A 19,648-nucleotide genomic window follows, 5' to 3' on the forward strand; every position below is an offset into this window, starting at 1 on the left:
TCTTGAGCTCCCTCGCTCTCTCGCTCTCTCAAGTTCTCCAGGCTGCCTCCCAAACACTCTGCAGTGGAGCCTACCCCTCTCCCAATACTGTTGTAATGTCAAGGGCCTCCTGGACCTCCTACCTAAATACCCAGTGGGAACCTCAAACATAGTTGTCTCCTGTATCATTCTAGCATCCTCATTCATTCATTCATTCATTCATTCATTAGTTTATTAAAAAGGGTCTCAGTCTATAGTACAGGGTAGCCTGAAACTCAGTATAGACTAGGATGGCTCTGAAGCACTCCTCTTGCCTTGAATCTCAAGAGCTGGGGTTACAGTTATCCTACATCTGGCTCTTATCATTTTTTTTTCAATTCTCAACTGATAATAAAGTATTGCACATATTCACAGAATATAGTTTGATATTTCAATAAATATCTAGATTACGAAATGACAGGATTTGGGTAATTAGCATAACCATCACCTCTGCCAGTCATCATTTCTTTGTGTTGCAAAGATTTAATGTTCTATTAGCCATTTTGAAATGTAAACCCTATTATCCTGCTGTGCTATATGGGATATTACAATTCATTCCTCCTACACATCTTTTGCCTTCCATTCCATAATTTTGAACCAGTGAATGACATCTCTATCCATCTATCCATGCAAGCCAGAAACCTGTGGACATCTATGCATCCTCTGGTCTTTCTCTTATACCCCTCAATGTGACCAATCAGGCATCAAGTCCTTCCTCTTTTACTTAGCTGATGCTATGATTGACATGCACCTCTCAAAGCTCATGTGTTCATAACTTGATCCCTGGTGCAGCCAGCAATGGTGGAAGTGGGGGGCAGGGTCTGACAACAGGTGGTGTGGTGGTTTGAATATGCTTGGCCCATGAGGAAGTGGCACTATTAGAGGGTGTGCCCTTGTTGGAGGAAGTGTGGCCTTGTTGGAGGGGGTGCATCACTGTGGGGTTGGGGCTTTGAGGTCCTATGATTAAGCTCTACCCAGGGAAGAAGAGCCAGTCCTCTGACTGTCTTCAGATGAAGATGTAGAACTCTTGGCTCCTTCTCCAGCACTGTGCTACCTGGATGCCGCCAGGTTTCCTGCTATGACGATCATGGACTGAACCTGTAAGCCAGCACCAGTTAAATGTTGTCCTTTATAAGAGTTGCCTTGGTCATGATGTCCCTTCACCGTCATGGAAACCCTAACTAAGACAGTGGTTAGGTCTGCCGTATGTTGCCATGGGTTACTGAGCACAAGAGTTGTCTTGCTTCCTCTCTCATACGTTCTTGCCCTTTCTGTCTTCCACCATGGGATGATTCGGCAGGATGAACTTCACCAGGTGTCAGAGCTTCAGCCTCCTTAGCCTCTGGATGAGTAAAGAATAAAGTTCTTTATAAGCTTCCTAGTGTCGGGTACTCGGTCCTAGCCCTCAACCTCTCTTCAGCATATAGCTCATGTCCTTATATTATATTATAGCTGACTGGCCGACACAAGCACAAGCAAGCTGCTCTAGATACCACTCCTGGCCTGACCTCCCACGCTTCTCTACCTCACTACCTGAGACTTTAGGCCCCACCAGCTTTTTCTCTTGTCTTCCTGTCCACTGTGTACTCACAGTTCTACTTCCTATTGTCCTGAAGGTTGATGTCCCCAGTCATCTCTCATCCCGTCTCCCAGGGTGAGATGCTCTTCCCCAGTCTCTATGACTTGAGTGAGTTCACTAAGAATTACTGATTTTGTTGATTTGCGCCTCAAATTTATCATCTTCCTGCCTCTGCACCCATGTTCTGGGGTGGCAGGCATGTGTCGCACATCAGCCAAATTAGTCTTTGATTTTCTTTTTTAAATTTATTTGTTGGAGACCCTACTTTTAAGGTCAAAGTCCACCATGTCCTGATAGCTCTCTGGGCTCAGTGCAAAATGGAGGACTTCACTTCTCAATGGGTCTTCCTTTTTCTGCCAAACCTGTTCAGAGGAAGAGCCTGTCCAGAGATCTCTGACTAAGCACACAAGACCCACTCTACCTTCCTGCCCACATGATAAATGGGTGCTGTGTTTTGACCAATCAGCCCTTTCATCCCAGACTCCCAAGAGCCTTCAGACACCCCGTCCCTGGAACGGTACCAAGCAAAGCTGTCTCACTACAATTGTCTCCTAAAGTTCTTCCGTCATAACCTGGGTTTGTCCAAAGCTCTGCCCTCCTAGACCAGTGGCCAATGACCCTCAAGGAAAATGGAGACCCACATTTATTTATTTTATTCCAGGGCATATGCGGGTGCCACAGAGTACATGTGGAAGCTGAAGGACAGCTTGTAGGGACCGGCTTATCTGGCTTGACAGTAAGTGCCTCTGCTCACTGAGCCATCTCACTAGCTACTTTTTGATCTTACACCATCAGTTTCTATAGTTGTTTGTTCCAACAAATGAGAGCTACTTGGGGCAGGGATGCTGACTTCTACTCTCTTGGAATCATCACTCCCTAGAATAGTCACAGGGAGGGGTAGGAGCTCAAAGTAAGCTCCAGCCCAGGAGAGCCTGGAGAGGAGTCAGAAACATGGCCACCTGAAGACATGCCCATGTCATCTCCTCTGACAGGAACCTGTCTACTGTTAAAGCATTCCCCATCTCTCCTAAAACAAAGGTGTGGAATGTGGGAGGACCTGCATTGCTTTCTGTCTTAGTCAGGGTTTCTATTCCTGGACAAAACATCATGACCAAGAAACAAATTGGGGAGGAAAGGGTTTATTCAGCTTACACTTCCACAGTGCTGTTCATCACTAAAGGAAGTCAGGACTGGAACTCAAGCAGGTCAGGAAGCAGGAGCTGATGAAGAGGCCATGGAGGAATGTTATTTACTGGCTTACTTCCCCTGGCTTGCTCAGCTTGCTTTCTTATGGAACCTAGGACTACCAGCCCAGGGATGGCACCACCCACAATGGGCCCTCCCACCTTGATCACTAATTGAGAAAATGCCTTGCAGCTGGATCTCATGGAGGCATTTCCTCAACTGAAGCTCCTTTCTCTGTGATAACTCCAGCTTGTGTCAAGTTGACACACAAAACCAGCCAGTACACTTTCTCAAATTCAGACTTAATTATCCTTCTGAGTCTCTAAAAGCAAATGGATCTGAGACACTGGTAGTTACAACCTGCCTATCAGCTTCCCCCCACGACCCAAAGGTCTTCAACCGTCTCCCTAAATACACATGTACAAGCTTGCCTCTCTCCCCTACCTCAGCCTTCTCACGATTCTCCTCCAGTGGCCACCCTCCAACATACAGGCACACATCACTAAATGGGCTTAATTTAGCAACAGTATGGTGGCTTCTCACCATCCCATTTGACTCTTGGGTTGACAGCTCCCACACCGATGGTTGTTCTAGTCCCCCATAGCCATAACTGTGAAGGAGCTGAGCTTTTGCTACACAGCCATAGCTGGCCCTCCCTGCCCACTCCTTCCACATCTGTGCATTCACCAGCCACTAATTAAAAGCATGCAGGATAGAAATTACCTATGTAGTGAACATACGAAAATGCCAGGAAAGCGTGTCCATTGTATTAAGACTGAAAAGTCAACTAGAGAGTGAATATAGTAGTGCATACCTGTTACCCACAAACATGAAAGGCTAAGTAAGACTGTGAGTACAAGGCCAGCCTAGGATAGTAAATTTGATTCCAGAAATGGGAATAAAATCACGTGGAGATGATTGGAGTATACAGGAAGCACGTACAGGTTCTATACAAACAACATGTAATCTTACAGAAAAGGTACAGACCCCTGTAGATTCTGCTATCCATGTGGACCTGCAACGACTCTCCTCTGGAAGCCACAGAGCTCCAGGCACAACTGTAATATCAGGCCACATTAAAGCACCACCTGTGGCTCAGTGTAGCTAACCCAGATGACACCGTGCTTCCGGCCTGGGCAACATCTGCTTTACACTCTGATATGCATGGAGTTCTTCCCGACTGCGTGCCACCTACAGACCTTATCCATCTCGGTTTGTCATCATGAGCAATGACAGGAGTGTTAGTCCAGGCGTGACCCGTAGAAGATGTATGACTTTGGGCAAATTTTCTTTCAGGGATTCCACTTCTCATCTGGCACATGAGCTGACCAATAGCGCCTGGCACACAGGACTGCTTTAGGGCATCAGTGGGTTATGACAACATACTAGACAGCAGGCTGTAGTAGCATATCCTTTAATCCCTGTTCTTGGGAGACAAAGGGATCTCTTTGAGTTTGAGGCCAGCTTGGCCTACATAGTGAATTCCAGTACAAGCAGAGCTACATAGTAAGAACCTGTCTTGGCAAAAAAAGAAGGAAGAAGAGGAGGAAGAAGAGGAAGAGAAGGAGGAGGAGGAGGAGAGGAAGAGGAGGACAAGGAGTAGGAGGAGGAAGAAGAAGAGGAAAAGGAGAAAGATGGGAAAGAAAAGAAAAGAGAAAAAGAAAGAAAAAAAGGTCCCAGAATGGGGCAAGATGGCGGCACCAGGGAAAGCCAGCAATATTCCTTATCAGCCTTTCACAAACCCCTGACAGAAACTGCTTTACAACAGGAAATAGAAGCTAGCAAAGCAGGCAGCTCTAAATGTCTCTGTCTTACATGCCCTCCACCCCAAGGGCAGAGCTCAACCCAAATCCCCTCCCCTGGAAGCCAGGCCTCCCAAGGAACAGATGTTAGCAGAGCTCAGGAAGTCCTCTTGTCAGAAACCCCAGCCTTCCTGCAAGGCTCTTTGTGTCATCCATGGAACTTGCAAGCTGTGATTGGAGTGAGCCTCTGAATCCTAGCAGCCACGTTGCCTGCTTTGTTAGTAGGAAATGGGTTTGAATTAACTCAAAGATAGGAAGTGTCTCACACTTAAAAATAGCCCCTTTTATAAAAATAAGAGAGTACAAAGTTCCACCAGTGAAGACCTGGCCCATCTACTCTGTTAAGGACAGCATTGCAGAGAGAGGCCTGGGGGAGCCTTAGCATTCGCATGCACCTCTCTCCTGCCCTGAGTATTTCAAAGGTACTCTTGCAGAGAGGGAGGCTGCCGATGGGCAATGGCGCCATCGGCTATAAAAGGTCCTGTGGCAGGAAGCATGTCGGTATGTGACAGTTTCCTGGGCCATGTGTTGTAACTGCCACATTATGCTTCTATAGTTACAACCCCAGGAACCGTGGGAAACACCAGCTGCAACCCTTGGGGACACCTCAAGAGGTAATCAATGCCCGGAAAAAAAAAAAAACAACAACAACAACACTTGGGCAGGAAAGGTTTTCCTTTCTTTAGGTTCCATGGTGCCAAACAGCAGCAGGCTTAGGCAGGAATGTTACAAGCCAGTGCTTAGTGGGACTCTGGGACCTTTCAGCTCTAAAAGGTTATCAACTTACTGCCTTGTCAAGCATAGCCAGTTGGTTACAGGAGTCAACTTTCGGTTGTCACTGAAGTTCCTTTAAGCCTCTTGTTTTGCACCAAGCAAGCAAACAACCTCTAATCCCTTGGCTATGTGGTTCCAAGTGCACCACAGAGCCACACACATGCCTTGGCCTCGTGTTCTGTGTGGTTGCAGGTTAACCCGGCCTTCAGTTTTCTGCAGTAATTCCTGCCCTCGGTGCACACTGAGCTCTGGATCTGCAGGTTCTGTTCTGACTTCTCTGTTTGGACGTCACTTATTCTTGAATGCTTGTTAGACCCGCCACACAGACAAACTATCGGGGTGTTACTTTTAAAGCAGGAGGGCATGATTTTGTATTTGGAGAGACTTAATGACACACTTGAGACTCCAGTATCAAGTCTTTGCTTTCAGGAAAGACTTCCACACTGCAGCCCACAGCAGGCCGGTGTGTTGGCGGCACAAACATTGCACCTGCTACCTGGAGCTTCTCTGAGACTCCGTTTTGGGTGTAAGATGAACAGGCTAAGCAGATGTGTGCTCTGCAGCTCAATAATATGAGAGACACCCAAGTCACCAATCCCAATCTCAGTGAGAGCCCCCTCTTCTTCCAATCCACTGATTTTCTAAAATGCATGGCTATAGACTTTTAGTGCCCTCAGGGTTGTTTATAATTAATTTCTACCTCAAATTTTAACATATATCTTATATATATGATATCATATACATACTATTTTGATACAATGTGTAACCCAGATTGGCTTTAAACTTGCTATCCTCTTGTGTGCTGAGATTACAGGAATGAGCCTCTCCTCTCTTCTCTCCCTTCCCCTCCCCTCCCCCTTCTCTCTGTCTCTGTATCTTTGTCTCTGTCTCTCTGTTTCTGTCTCTCAATCTCTGTCTCTTCCTCTCTTCTCGTTTCCTATTCCCTCCTCTTTCCTCTCTCTGTCTCTCCTCCCTCTTTCTCTCCAGGGTTTCACTATGTAGCCCTCAACATCTCCACTGCTGGGACCGAAGCCTGTGATACCCTTCGTGGCAGAGATATTCTCCATGAAATTTAGAAACTAGCTCCCTTTCAAGTTTACTCAAGTCAGAGTTCAAGTTCAACTGGAATGTTCTTATTTTCCATTTTGTTTCTGTAAACGCAGTAGTCACGGGGGCGGCACACAGAGAGGTAAAGGAGCAGTATCTCTCCAGAACTTTTTACTTCTATGTATTTATTTTGAGGCGAGAACATGCTTCTGCTATAGCATGCATGTTGGGGGTGGGGGTGGGGGCAACTTGTATGAATCACTTCTCTCTACCATGTGAATTCCAGAAATTGAACTCAGTTCTGCAGGCCAAATGCCTTGACCCAATGAGCCATCTTACTGACCCCTGGGGCAATTTAATTTATGAAATTATTTTAAATTATGTATATGTGTGACAGTCCGTGTGTTAGTCTGTGCTTGGAAATGCAGATCCCCTAGAGGTGGAGTTACCAGCAATTGTGAGCTGTCTGACTTGGGTGCTGGGAATTGAACTCAGGTCCTCTGCAAGAGCATCAAGTGCTCTAACTACTGAACCAGCTCCCTAGCCCCAGAACCACTTTATAACATATTTCCCTTTATTCTCTTAATCTTGATTTCCCACAAAATAGAATGCTAAGTATTTCAGAAGCCAGAGGGTTGTATCTGGCATTGTGGCTAAATACTGACCACTTTCCTGGGGACAGGAGAGTAGGACCCTTGTCCAGGCCCTTACACACATGTCCATCTAGTCTCCAGAAGGCTGTCAGTTTGAAAATAAATAAGTGAGCTCAAATGGCCTCCTGTTATTAATTTTTTTAATTAAATATTTTTAAAAATGAAGATGTCTGTTTTCCTGCTCTTAGCACAGTTCCTGTTGGCTGTAGGAAAGAATTTTAATAGAAAAAAATAAGATAGGATAATTAAATAATTCCAGTGTCAGGAGTGATCCAGCAGAAGCCACTAAGAATAGCACGTCAATGTGTTGCCATGGTCAAAGCAAGTGTACTGAAAACATGATCATGTGAGTCACAAACCCAGAAGTTAGCACATCCTGGCCTCTCAAGACACCCAGGAAGCCCCACCTCCTACTGAACACGCCCTCTTACCAGCCCTAGCCCCACATCCTATGAACACGCCCTCTTACCAGCCCTAGCATTCAGGCATAGCCCTCATTCACCACCCCCACCCCCACCTTAGAAGACTTTCACAGAGGCTTCAGGGCTGTCACCATGCTCAATGGTCTCCCTACGAATTATCAACAACCACGAGGGACAGCCCACACTAAATACCTTTTTCAAATCCAGAAGTCTCTATGGCAGTGGTTCTCAACGCGTGGATTGGGACCCTTTTTGGTGTCGAATATCAGATATCCTGTATATCCAATATTCCCATCATAATTTATAACAGTAACAAAATTACAGTTATGAAGTAGCAACAAAATAATTTTAGTTGGGGATCACCATAACATGAGAGCTGTTTTAAAGAGTCGCAGTATTAGGAAGGGTGAGAACCACTGAGGCAAGGGTGAGTCAAGGGTGACTTTTTCTCTTTCTAGTGAAGAAACTGAGGCAAGGAAAGTGTTTGTTTGTTTGTAGTGTGTAGTGGGGCTGGAGTGATGGCTCATCAGTTAAGAGATTTGCTGCTCTTGTAGAGGATCCCAGCACCCACGTCTAGAAGTCTACAACCGCCTGTAACTCCGAAGATCCCATGCTTCATGGATACCTGCCTTCACATGCACATACTCACACCCAGCCCTCATGTGCACACACTCACACACAGTTTGGGTTTCATCTGTTGCTATGTACTATAATGCTCAATGCTGGCCCGAAAGACCTGGTTACCTTACCCCCAAGGAGAAGAAAATCTGCACATACACAAGTGATTCTGTGTAACTGTGCCCCGCCCATGTTATTCCTGATTGGTGAATAAAGATGTCTACAGCCTATAGCCAGGCAGAGAAGAGATGGGCGAGGTCTGGGTTCCCAGGCTTGGGGTGGGAGAAAAGACCACAAGGAAAGAGAGAAGGTAGGGGGGAGGAAAAGATGCCATGAGATAAGTGAGTCATAAAAACAATGGCTGGCCAATTGGAGTTAAGAGGTGCCCAGATGGAACATGGCGAGTTATAACTCAGGGCTGTTTGTTGATAGAGAAGTAGATTCTAATAGCTTAGAGGGTAGATATCTGCCCAGCTCTAGTGCATTAAAGGCTTATCATAAATATAAAGATTGTGTGTTTTTTATCTGGGAGCTGAATGATCAAAGATAGGGTAGAAACCCCCCATTAACTTTAAAATTTTTTCTACAACACACATACATAATTATTAAAAAATAAAGCAAACCTACAGGCCAGATGCGATGGCACACACCTTCAATCCCAGCACTCAAGAGCAGAGGTGGCAGATCTCTGTTACTGAGGGCACCTTGCTCTCTACACAGTGTGTTCTAGCATTAAGACACATACATGTGGCCGGGCGGTGGTGGCACACGCCTTTGATCCCAGCACTTGGGAGGCAGAGGCAGGCAGATTTCTAAGTTCAAGGCCAGCCTGGTCTACGGAGTGAGTTCCAGGACAGCCAAGGCGACACAGAGAAACCCTATCTCGAAAAAACAAAAACAAAAACAAAAACAAAAAAAGACACATACATGTGATCCCAGCACTAAAGGGGCAGAACAGGATGATCATGAGTTCAAAGATAACAAGTTTGAAAGGAAGATGTGAATTGAGGAAATACGGTTCAAGAACTGAGCTGCATGAGGGGAACTTTGAGTGCTTGTGAGAAAACTCCTAGAAAACAAGGCAAGAGTTGGGGCCTCAGTTCCTTCAAAAAGAACTATTCTTGGAGTGTGTTTTAGCACAGCTCCTACATGTAGTGGATCAGAGTGGGTTTACTTCAGATTATTCATTACAACTAGCTATCGTTATTGTTTTTGTTTGTTTTTAAGATTTATTTATTTTATTTATATGACTACACTGTCACAGTCTTCAGACATACCAGAAGAGGGCATCAGATCCCATTACAGATGGTTGTGAGCCTCCATGTTGTTGCTGGGAATTGAACTCAGGACCTCTGGAAGAGCAGTCAGTGCTCTTAACCACTGAGCCATCTCTCCAGCCCTTGTTACTGGTTTATATACTCCTACGGAAATACATGTTTTGTCATGTGCAGTATGTCCTTGTGATTGTACATTTATTTACTCATGTGATTCTTCTTAAACCTCAGAGGATCAGTTGTCTGATGCTCTGAATAAAGCCGGCTATTGCATGAGACTTTAGTCTGCCTCATTTTTAGGCTCTGTTCTCCCAGGTTCAGCCACTTTCAGAGTGGTAAACAGCATGAACCACCTTTAGAGTGGTAAACAGCAGAGCATGAGATGGAGTAGGCAGGAGTTGAAGATACGTCCAGAGTCAGCCAACCGATAAACAGATAACGAGGATTCAAACCTGCTTACACACTTGACTCTGGCTCTGTAAACACCGTGAAACCTTTAGAACAGTTTGCTCCATCAGAGTCCACAAGAACTGTGGGTGATGGTGATGGCCTTAAGGAGAACTTGACTTAGGCCAGGTGGAAGCACTTCCCAAACACCCATGCTGCCAGTCTCGTCAGAAGCCTGAGGCGACCCTCAGCTGCTGCCACTCGCTCTCACATAGTGTGGCAACAGGAAGGCAGAGGGACCACTCTAATATGCTAGCTGGGGGGTGCATTGGAACCTGTCCTGAGATCTACGGGTTCCTCTCTGACCTCCCTCTGACCCCCTTCCCACCTTATTTTCGTAGGACCTCAGGTCTCTTTCTAGGAATGAATTCCATCTCAGATCATCTAGGCTAACCAAGATAGCACCCCTGGGTTCCAGTATCTGGAGAAACAGTAGGAAGCAGGAGCATTGCCAAGGGAAGCACAGAGGTTTATACCCCATGTGTGTCCCAGATACAGACAGCTTGGGCGGGGGGGGCGGGGGACCTTGCTGCTTCACAGGGCTTGCTGTCCTGCCACCCCCTCATCTCGCAAGTTCACAGCCAACCTGCGTAGATCTGATGGTCAGCAATTTATCACTGACTGAATCACAACTATCCTCAGGTTGGCCGTGGAAAGATACATTGCCAAAACAGTACGGTGTGCAAGAGGTGACCAGAGCAGTGGCCCTCTCCCCAGTCCTAACTGCCTTTTAAACGTGAACTTTCAATGGTAAGATGGGGACACACTGTAAGAGGCATTGGTGGTCAGCCTGACTGCCATGTAAACATCATAGACCCGGGTGGCCCTGGCAATCACCCCCCCACCCCACCCCCACCCCCGTGACCTTCTGATGCAACACAGCAGTAAACAGCAGCAGGTGTGCGAGGCTGTGCAGGAGGAGCTGGATGTGCTGTTCGTGGTTTATGTTTTAAAGTTATTTATTTTATGTGTATGGGCCTGAGTGCATGTATGTGTACTGCATGCACACAGGTGCTCACGGATGCCAGAAGAGGGCACTGAATCCCCTGTAAATGCAGTTTCAGGGGACTGTGAGCCACCCAAGGTGGGTTTTGGGAAACGGAATTCTACAAGAACAGCAAGAACTCTTAACCACTGAATGATCTCCCCAGCCCATTACTTTTATTTTTAACAACTAGAGACAGCCTCTAAGGATGAGGTATAGCTTAGCTTAGAACATATACTTAACATGAGGAAAGCCTTGGGGCCCATTCCTAAAACCAAAATAATAATAATAATAATAATAATAATAATAAGTATAATAATAAGTATAATAAGTAGAAGAAGAAGAAGAGGAAGAAGAAGAAGAAGAAGAAGAAGAAGAAGAAAAAGAAGAAGTAGCAGTAGCAGTAGTAGTAGCAGCAGCAGCAGCAGCAGCAGTAGTAGTAGTATAATGGGGCTGAAAGGATGGCTCAACGGCTAAGAGAACTCGCTGCCTTTGCAGATGAGTTCAGTTCCCATCACCCATATCAGATGGCTCACAACAACCTGCTAAGTCCCATTCTGGAGGATCCAGTGCCCTCTTCTGGCCTCCATGGGTACTGCACTCATATGCACACACCCGTACACAAAACTTAAAAAATACATCTCTTTTAGAAAACATGTTACCCAGGCAGTGGTGACTCATGCCTTTAATCCCAGCACTCTGGAGGCAGAGGCAGGAAAATCTCTGAGTTTAAGGCCAGCCTGGTCTACAGAGTGAATTCCTGGACAGCTGGGGCTACACAGAGAAACTCTGTCTTGAAAAATCCATCCATCCATCCATCCATCCATCCATCTATCTATCAGTCAATCAATCAATAAAATGTAATAAGTGCATGAGCCAGTTGCCATTGTGTGTAATATTCATCACTCAGTGTTATTTACTGTATGGATCATGCTGCAAATTGGTTTGGTTTGATGTGGGTTTGGGTTTGAGACAGTCTCACTATGTAGTCACTGCTAGCCTAGAACTCAGGAGAGATCCTCCTGCCTTTACCACCAGAGGACTCAGCAGGAGGCTTAAGAGCAATGCACCACCACACCCAGGCAGCTCAATGATAACCTAATGGAGCCAGCATCGCATATATATGGTTGCTCATCAACTGAAAAACTGTTAAACAGCAAAGAATGAACTGTATTTCAAATCTTTATATACAGTTAAATATCATAACATACACAAAAAATAAAAGGTTAAAGAGGAGATTTAAAGGACAAACGTTAAGTAGAAATTCAAGCACGTTCTTCAGATCCCTGTGCATTATCTTGGCATGTCAGTCATCGCTGGTCTACACTGGGAGGAAAACTTCCCAGCAGAAATAATCAGCAAGGAAATTAAATCAGGTGGAGAATGTGTGTGGGAAGTACAGAAAAAAATAAGAGACTATCAAGAGAGGATAGGGAGGATGGCGATAATAACCTATAGTTCTTATCAGCTAGCACCCTCACTTAGCCCAAAGGCACGCCTGTGAAGTTGGACAACAAGGATCATTTTTCCATACTGGGAAACTGATGGCCGGAAGTTGGCACCTTGCTCTGGGAAACTGATGGCATCTCGCTCTGAGTGCTTCCCTTGCCACTTTCTGGTGGCACTGTTTTCCAGGACCGAGGGCAGGAACAAGAGAGGATTCAGAATGGAGAGGATTTGTTCCCCTGTTGCTGTTCGAGGTGCCTGTGAGCTTGTCAGTAGAAGCAAAATTGGTCTAGTTGCAGGAAAACAATTTGGAAAATGTCCTCTTCTTAGGAGCCAGGCCTGAAGATAATTTGTATCTGATCACTTTGATTAGGAACAGCAAGCCCAGAGGGGCGATAGGGAAGTGAAAGCTGAGTGGAGCAAGACTCTTGCTGAGTGAGAGGGTTGGGTTATACAGCAGGGGGTGTGGTCATCAGCTTTCCGCGGGGAAGTCCAGATGAAGGGACAACCAATGAAACAAGGAACAAGGAACTGTCACCACATAGAAGAGACCAGATCAAGGAGTTAAATGCTTATAGGGTTCCCAGATCAGACTTGGAATGGAGAGTTGAGAGAGATGTCAGGGCTGGGATGTTCTCACTCTCCAAGAGCCTGCCTAGATAACTGCTATGAGCAGAACCATGGTTCCATGTGCTGTACCACAAAGAAAAGAAAAAGATAGAGAACGGGGTGGGGGCACTCAGGAGAGGTGGCTCAGTGGTTAAGAGCACTGGCTGCTGTTCTAGGAGGCCAGGGTTCAATTCTCAGCATCCACATAACAGTTCATGGCTGTCTGTAACTCCAGTTTCAGTGTATCCAACACTCTCATACAGACATATATAACCAAAACATCAATGCATGTAAAGTAAAACCAAATAGTAATAAAAAATCTTTAAAAAAAAATAAATAAATTTAAGGGCTGGAGAGATGGTTTATCAGTTAAGAGCATTTGACTGCTCTTCCAGAGGTCCTGAGTTCAATTCCTAGCAACACATGGTGGCTCACAACCATCTGTAATGAGATCCAATGTACTCTTCTGGTGTGTCTGAAGACAGCAACAGTTCCAGGACAGACAGGGCTACACAGAGAAACCCTATCTCAAAAAAAAAAAAAAAAGAAAAAAGAAAAAAAAAAGATGGATGGATGAATAGATGGATGGATGGGTAGATAGACAGACAGACAGGCAGGCAACAGTAATTTATCAAGGCTGATGTCTTGGTTTGGGTAGTACCAGCATTACAGATGAAACATTAGGGTCTCCTAGGCCAGCTTTACCTTTCTGTGAGCCAATGATTGGGTTTCAGGCCTGGCAAAGGCTGCTGAGGTGCCTATTTAACACATCAAAGTGGGCCTGGCCTCCAGACTCTCCCAGCATCTCTTAGAATCTACCCCTTGTAAGAGGTGACTGGCACACCCCACCCTCTGCCCTGAACTCTCCAGCCCAGGGGCTGGGCTGCCCTTCCCCCAGAGGCTCCTCTCAATATAATCCAGACATTTTGCATGTACTCCCTCTTCCCTTCCCTCTCCTTCCCTCTCCTTTCTCACCCTCTTTTTCCCTATGTGCAAGCACCTCCCCCTTCACCACCACCCCCATTCCCATCTGCATGGCAGTTTCCCTGGCTCTGTTCCTTTGGACAGGTGAACCCACCAATTGCTGCACCCAAATAAACCTGCCTTTTTACTCTCAATTCAGCTTTAATTGGCTTATTTTGTCAGCAGAGAAAAACTATTACAAGTATTATTTCAAAACAAAAATTTAAGCCAGGCATGTAGCACTATTAGGAAAAAGGGTAGTAGGATGGTGAGTTCTGGGCCAGCCTGGACTACACATTGACCCTGTCTCAAAATTTTGAAAGGGCTGGACAAGTGCCCTCACAGTAGAGTGGTTGCCTTGACTTTTATAAACACATTCAGCATATTCAAGTGAGTCGTCTTAGGGCTGCAGAGATGGCTCAGTGGTTAGGAGCATTGGCTGCTGTTGCAGAGGACCAGGGTTCGATTCTCAGCACCCACATGGCAGTTTACCACTGTGTAACTACTCTTCTATTGTCAATGTATACATACATTCAGGCAAACACTCACATACATAAGGTCAAGATAAAGACATCTTTAAAAATGAAATAAATCAGCCCGGCGGTGATGGTGCACGCCTTTGATCCCAGCACTTGGGAGGCAGAGGCAGGCGGATTTCTGAGTTTGAGGCCAGCCTGGTCTACAGAGTGAGTTCCAGGACAGCCAAGGCTACACAGAGAAACCCTGTCTCAAAAAAACGCCCCCCCCCCAAAAAAAAAAGAAAAAAAAAAGAAAGAAATCTTTAAAAAGAAAAAAATCTAAGGGCTAGAGAGATGACTCAGAAAATAGAGACCTAAATTTAATCTCTAGAAACCACTTCACGAAGTTGTCCTCTGACCACCTGCACCGAGCATGGCATGTGTGCCCCCTCCACCCATGCACACACCCCTATACATAAGTAAATGTTACAAAACACTTTTAAGAAAAAAAAAAATCCCCCTGTAGAAAATGACATCTGCAACATTGTTTTGTATGCACTATTGTCTAAGCTTCGGCAAACCCAAGCTGAAATACCCAGACCTTCCAGATGGAAAGACTGTATACTCTTTGGTTTTCCTGCCTCGGGCCGGTCATTGTCCTTCTCCATATCACATGCTAAGCCCTAGTCCTGCAGGAGACACTGAAACCCACTGATCCTCTATCCCAAGACTGTTTGTTCTCTCATTTCTCCCTCCTTTCAAAAACCTCTTCTCTCCTTTTTAAATTCTCTTTTATCCTAACCTCTTGGGAGGCTCAGGTAAGAGTATTGCTACAACTTTGAGCCTTCTCCCCTCCCTCAGGCTATATAGCAAAATCCTGGCTTTAAAACAGGTGATAGAAAAACCCTGACTTGGAAAAAAATTAATAATAAAGTTAGGACACACCTATAATCTCCACACCCTAGAGGATCTGCAGTAAGGGAGTCAGCATGAGCTGCATAGTGAGATAAAATTATTACTCCTTTGTAGAAGTAAGCCCTTTCATAGGCGTGGTAAAACACCTCAGGGATCAGGATTGGCAGACCCAAAAACCAATGGCCAAGCCTCCACACCCCTACACCCCACACCCAACACTCCACACACACCAACTCTACCCATGCAGGGCATTCTCAGCACAGCTTTGTGAATAACTGAAGTTTCTTAAGCAGAAGCCATTTCTCCCTCCCAGAAAAAAACAATGGGAAAGGCCAGGGGGCAGAGGGTGGGTTGGCTCAGTGGTAAAATATTTATCTTATATCCACAAGGCCTCCAGTTTCAGCCTCAGCAACACAGACACACACATACACACACACACACACACACACACAAACACATGAAGAAATGATAAAGTTGAGTTTTAGCTTGGCATGATAATTTACTCTTGTAATCCACCAGCACTCATTCAAGAATGCTGAGGCAGGGGAATTACCTTGAGTTCAAGGCCAAACTTGACTACATAGTGGATTTGAGGCCAGCCTGGGCTGCGGGTGTGAGATCCTGTCTCAAAAAACAAAGGGAAAGCTGGAGAGATGCTTCTGCAGTTAAGAGCATTGGCAGCTCTTGCTGAGGACCTGGGTTCTATTCCCAGCACCCACATGGCAGCTCACAACTGTAATTCAGTTCAGGAAGATCTATTGCCCTCTTCTGGCCTCCACAGATACTGCATGCATATAATACACGGACTATATTCAGGCAAAACACCCATACACCCATAAATGAAAAAGGGAGGGGGCAGATGTTGTGGTGCACGCCTTTAATCCCAGCACTCGGCTGGCAGAGGTAGGCAGGTCTCTGTGAGTTTGAGACCAGCCTGATCTACAGAGCAAATTCCAGAACATCCAAGCCTACACAAAGAAACACTGTCTCACAAAACAAAACAAATAATCTGTCCTCTGCTAGGAAAATTGAGGCCAACCTGTAACCCGAAACACCGTAAAAAACAACAACAAAAGTAAAAAGCCCAAATAAATAAAATGGATGCTACTTCCAGGTAATATATCAAGGTTGACACAATTTGGAGAGTTTGGTTAGAACTATTGTCTTCTATTTTATAAAATATGATCTGCCCAAAGGTTTTGAAAATAAGTTGTGCCGGGTAGTGGTGGTGCACACCTTTAATCTCAGCACTTGGGAGGCAGAGGCAGGAGGATTTCTGAGTTTGAGGCCATCCTGGTCTACAGAGTGAGTTCCAGGACAGCCATGGTTACACAGAGAAACCCTATCTCGGAAGAAAAAGAAAAAAGAAAAAAAGAAGAGAAAGAAGGAAAGAAAGAAAATGAGTTGCCTAGCCCTCATTTAATATGTAGCTTTTTAAAAAAATCTTATTTATTTATCTTATGTATGTGAATACACTGTCACTGTCTTCAGATACACCAGAAGAGGGCATCAGATCCCATTACAGATGGTTGTGAGCCATCATTGGTTGCTGGGAATTGAACTCAGGACCTCTGGAAGAGCAGTCAGTGCTCTTAACCACTGAGCCATCTCTCCAGCTCTGTACCTTATTTCTTGTTGCCTCACTTTCAACACTTCAATTACAGAAGACCAGTATCCATTCTATTATCTATCCCACATTACAAGTAAAAAGACTGAAGAACAGATACACAAAGTAACTTCTCCAAGGTCACACAGCTGATTAGAAGTCAGGCTGGGATTCAAACTTCACCACTCATGCTAGGTAAGCAAGCCACATTCCCAGCCCCACTGACATTTTTGCTTATCACAGCTTTGGGGAGGAAAGCAGATGACTAGGCTGTATCCAGGGAGGCTGCAAAAATAGCCTACAGGGCTCAGACAGCTCCTTTTGCCCACACACTCAGACCCCAGACATCAGTGACGTTGGGGCTAAAAAGCCTGATCTGAGGAATCAGTGCCCACCACTTGCTTGTCCCTTTCCTGAGCTGAAATCTTGGAGAATCGGGGCTGAGGCAGTCTGGTGAACTTCCCTCTGGGAAAGGAGATGTTGCTGCCTGCTCTTGGGCTCTTTCCACTCAGCTAATTAGTGCATTTACAGAGTCTGGATGCACAGGCTCCCCACAAACGGCATGTTGGTCTAAAATGCTGTCCCGACAAGCTGAGTGAGTGATTTAACAAAACAGGGTGAAGGCTGGTGGCATATTTAAAAGGCCTGGGAGAATGGAGTGTGGTGTTGATAAGGTCAGAGTACAAAGAGATAAAACCCAGAGAGACCTTTGCATTTCAGAAAGAAGCAGGGCTTTCAATCTGGAAGCAGAGCCTGGGGCCCCTTTCCCTGACTTGCAAACAATCAGCTACACTTGGTAAAACTAAAAGAAGAATCATTCCACACTCTTGGGTTGAGAAACTTAAGGTCTGACCTCCTCCGATTCCTCCCTACATCCCCTTCACCCCACCCCACCCCACTCCCACAAGCACCCTTAACCCCAGGCAGCCACCAGTGCCCCGGGTCAGATGTATGCTTTGTTTTTCTTTTTGTTTTATTTTGGTTTGGTTTGTTTTGGTTTGGTTTTTTAATTCCAGCTTTAAACGTCTTCCTCAGTGTGCCAGCAGGAGACACTCTGAAACCCAAGGGTCTCCTCACAGAGCAAGCAAAACTCAGGCACTTCCAGGGTCATCCTGAGAAGCTGGGGGCACTGGGGCTAAGTCAGTGCTGGGCAGAATTCTGGAATGAGGCCCTGTCAGCTCCCTCATTCTTTATGCTTCCTAGTGTCAGTCTGGAGGGAGGAATCTTCCTGGGATTGAGTCTTGCAACCCTCCAGAAGAGACTTTTTTACTGTTTGAAATTTATAACGGACCATTATCCCATATGTGACATCCAGGCGAGCTTACCACAAGTCCATTTAAGTTGTTTGAACCCCAGATTTTGGGAAGAGGTGCCTCAGGAATGAATGCAGTGCTTTGCACAAACTAGGCCATGACTCTCTCATCAAGCTACAGCCTCAATCCTTGAGAATAACTCTAAGATACATGTTGAGTGCCTAGGGCAGATTTGCCATGAAGCTATTCAAACCCAAACTTCAGACCCATGCACTGCATGGCCACCCTGAGGCATGCGCACAGGCCCAGCCACAGGTTCAGATGACCGTCCACTGCTATCAATTCATCATTGGTGAGATTCTGTTTTTAGTCTATTTATTTATGAATACAAATGCTTTGCCTGAATATATGTATGTGCACCATGTACCCAATACCCACAGAAGTCAGAAGAAGGCATCAGGTCCAGGAACTGGAATTATGGGTGTTTGTGAGCCACCATGCATGTGCTGAGAATCAAATCCGGGTCTCTGCAATATCAGCAAGTGCTTACTTAACACCACTGAGCCATCTCTTAGCCCTTGTTGGTAGGATTCTTAATTACCTAAGATCTCTGCCTCTTTTTCCTCTTGCTTCCACTCACACGGTGAGTGGCTCTCTTCTGCGATGACGTTCTGCCCAAGCAGGTTGAATAAAGCAACTATAGATAGAACCCTCTGCTGAGCCGAGGTGGCTCACACACCTTTCAAGACCAGCACTCAGGAGGCAGAGGCAGGCAGAGCTTTGTGAGTTCCAGGCCAGCCTGGTCTATGGAGTGAGTTTCAGTAGAGCCAGGACTGCACAGAGAAAAAACAAAATCAAACCAAACCATCAACAAAAAGAAGCCTCTGTCAGAGAGGTGCTTTGGTCTCCTACTGTGACCAGGGATCCAGTGACACAGAGCAGAAGACACGGAAGTCAGGTGCAGACAAAGTGTGGACACTTGTCCACACTGCGGGACCTAAGCACTCTGTCACAGCACAACAAGTGAACTGCAGTTGTTCTTATTATGGGCTCCTCAGAGGCCAAGCGAAACAGCAAACAGTTGTATACAAGATGGCTGTGCACTGGGGGATGTGAGGCAGATGTACGAGCACTCACTCACTGCCTGTGGATGGAGCTCAGTCAGACCTGCCTGGATACACAGCACTCCTTAGAATGACAAACTTCCACTTTTTTGTCACAGATGGCTTGTTATGAGGGATTAACAGATGGATTGTTTTGTTTTGTTGATGCCTGGTTTCAGGTAGCCCAGGCTACCTTAAAACTGACTTGAGGTTGACACTTAATTCCTGATCCTCTTTTTGTTGTTATTTGTGGGGATTTTTGTTTGTGTTTGTTATGGTTTTTGTTTTGCTTTGTTTTGAAGACAGGATCTCACTGTGTGGCCCTGGCTGACCTGGAGTTAGCTGCACAAACCAGAATGGCCTTGAGATCACAGAGGTACACATGCCTCTGCCTAGTAAGTGCTGGATCAAAGCTGTTCGCCACCAGACCTGGATGACTCCTGGTCCTCTGGCCTCCATTTCCTTCATGCCAGGCTTTGGCTTTTCTAGAT

The 19,648-nt window shown here is 45.7% G+C and overlaps 1 long non-coding RNA gene across 1 annotated transcript in view; it reads right to left on the reverse strand.

The window, feature by feature from the left end:
* Positions 1-363: 363 nt before the first annotated feature.
* LOC116068792 overlaps positions 364-19,648 on the reverse strand; it is a 21,272-nt gene continuing 1,987 nt past the window's right edge. Inside the window, exon 2 of the long non-coding RNA XR_004109692.1 lies at positions 364-1,360. This is a non-coding gene — a long non-coding RNA (uncharacterized LOC116068792). The remainder of the gene's footprint in view (positions 1,361-19,648) is intronic.

Source organism: Mastomys coucha, unplaced genomic scaffold (assembly GCF_008632895.1).
Source record: "Mastomys coucha isolate ucsf_1 unplaced genomic scaffold, UCSF_Mcou_1 pScaffold22, whole genome shotgun sequence".
NCBI lineage: Eukaryota > Metazoa > Chordata > Mammalia > Rodentia > Muridae > Mastomys > Mastomys coucha.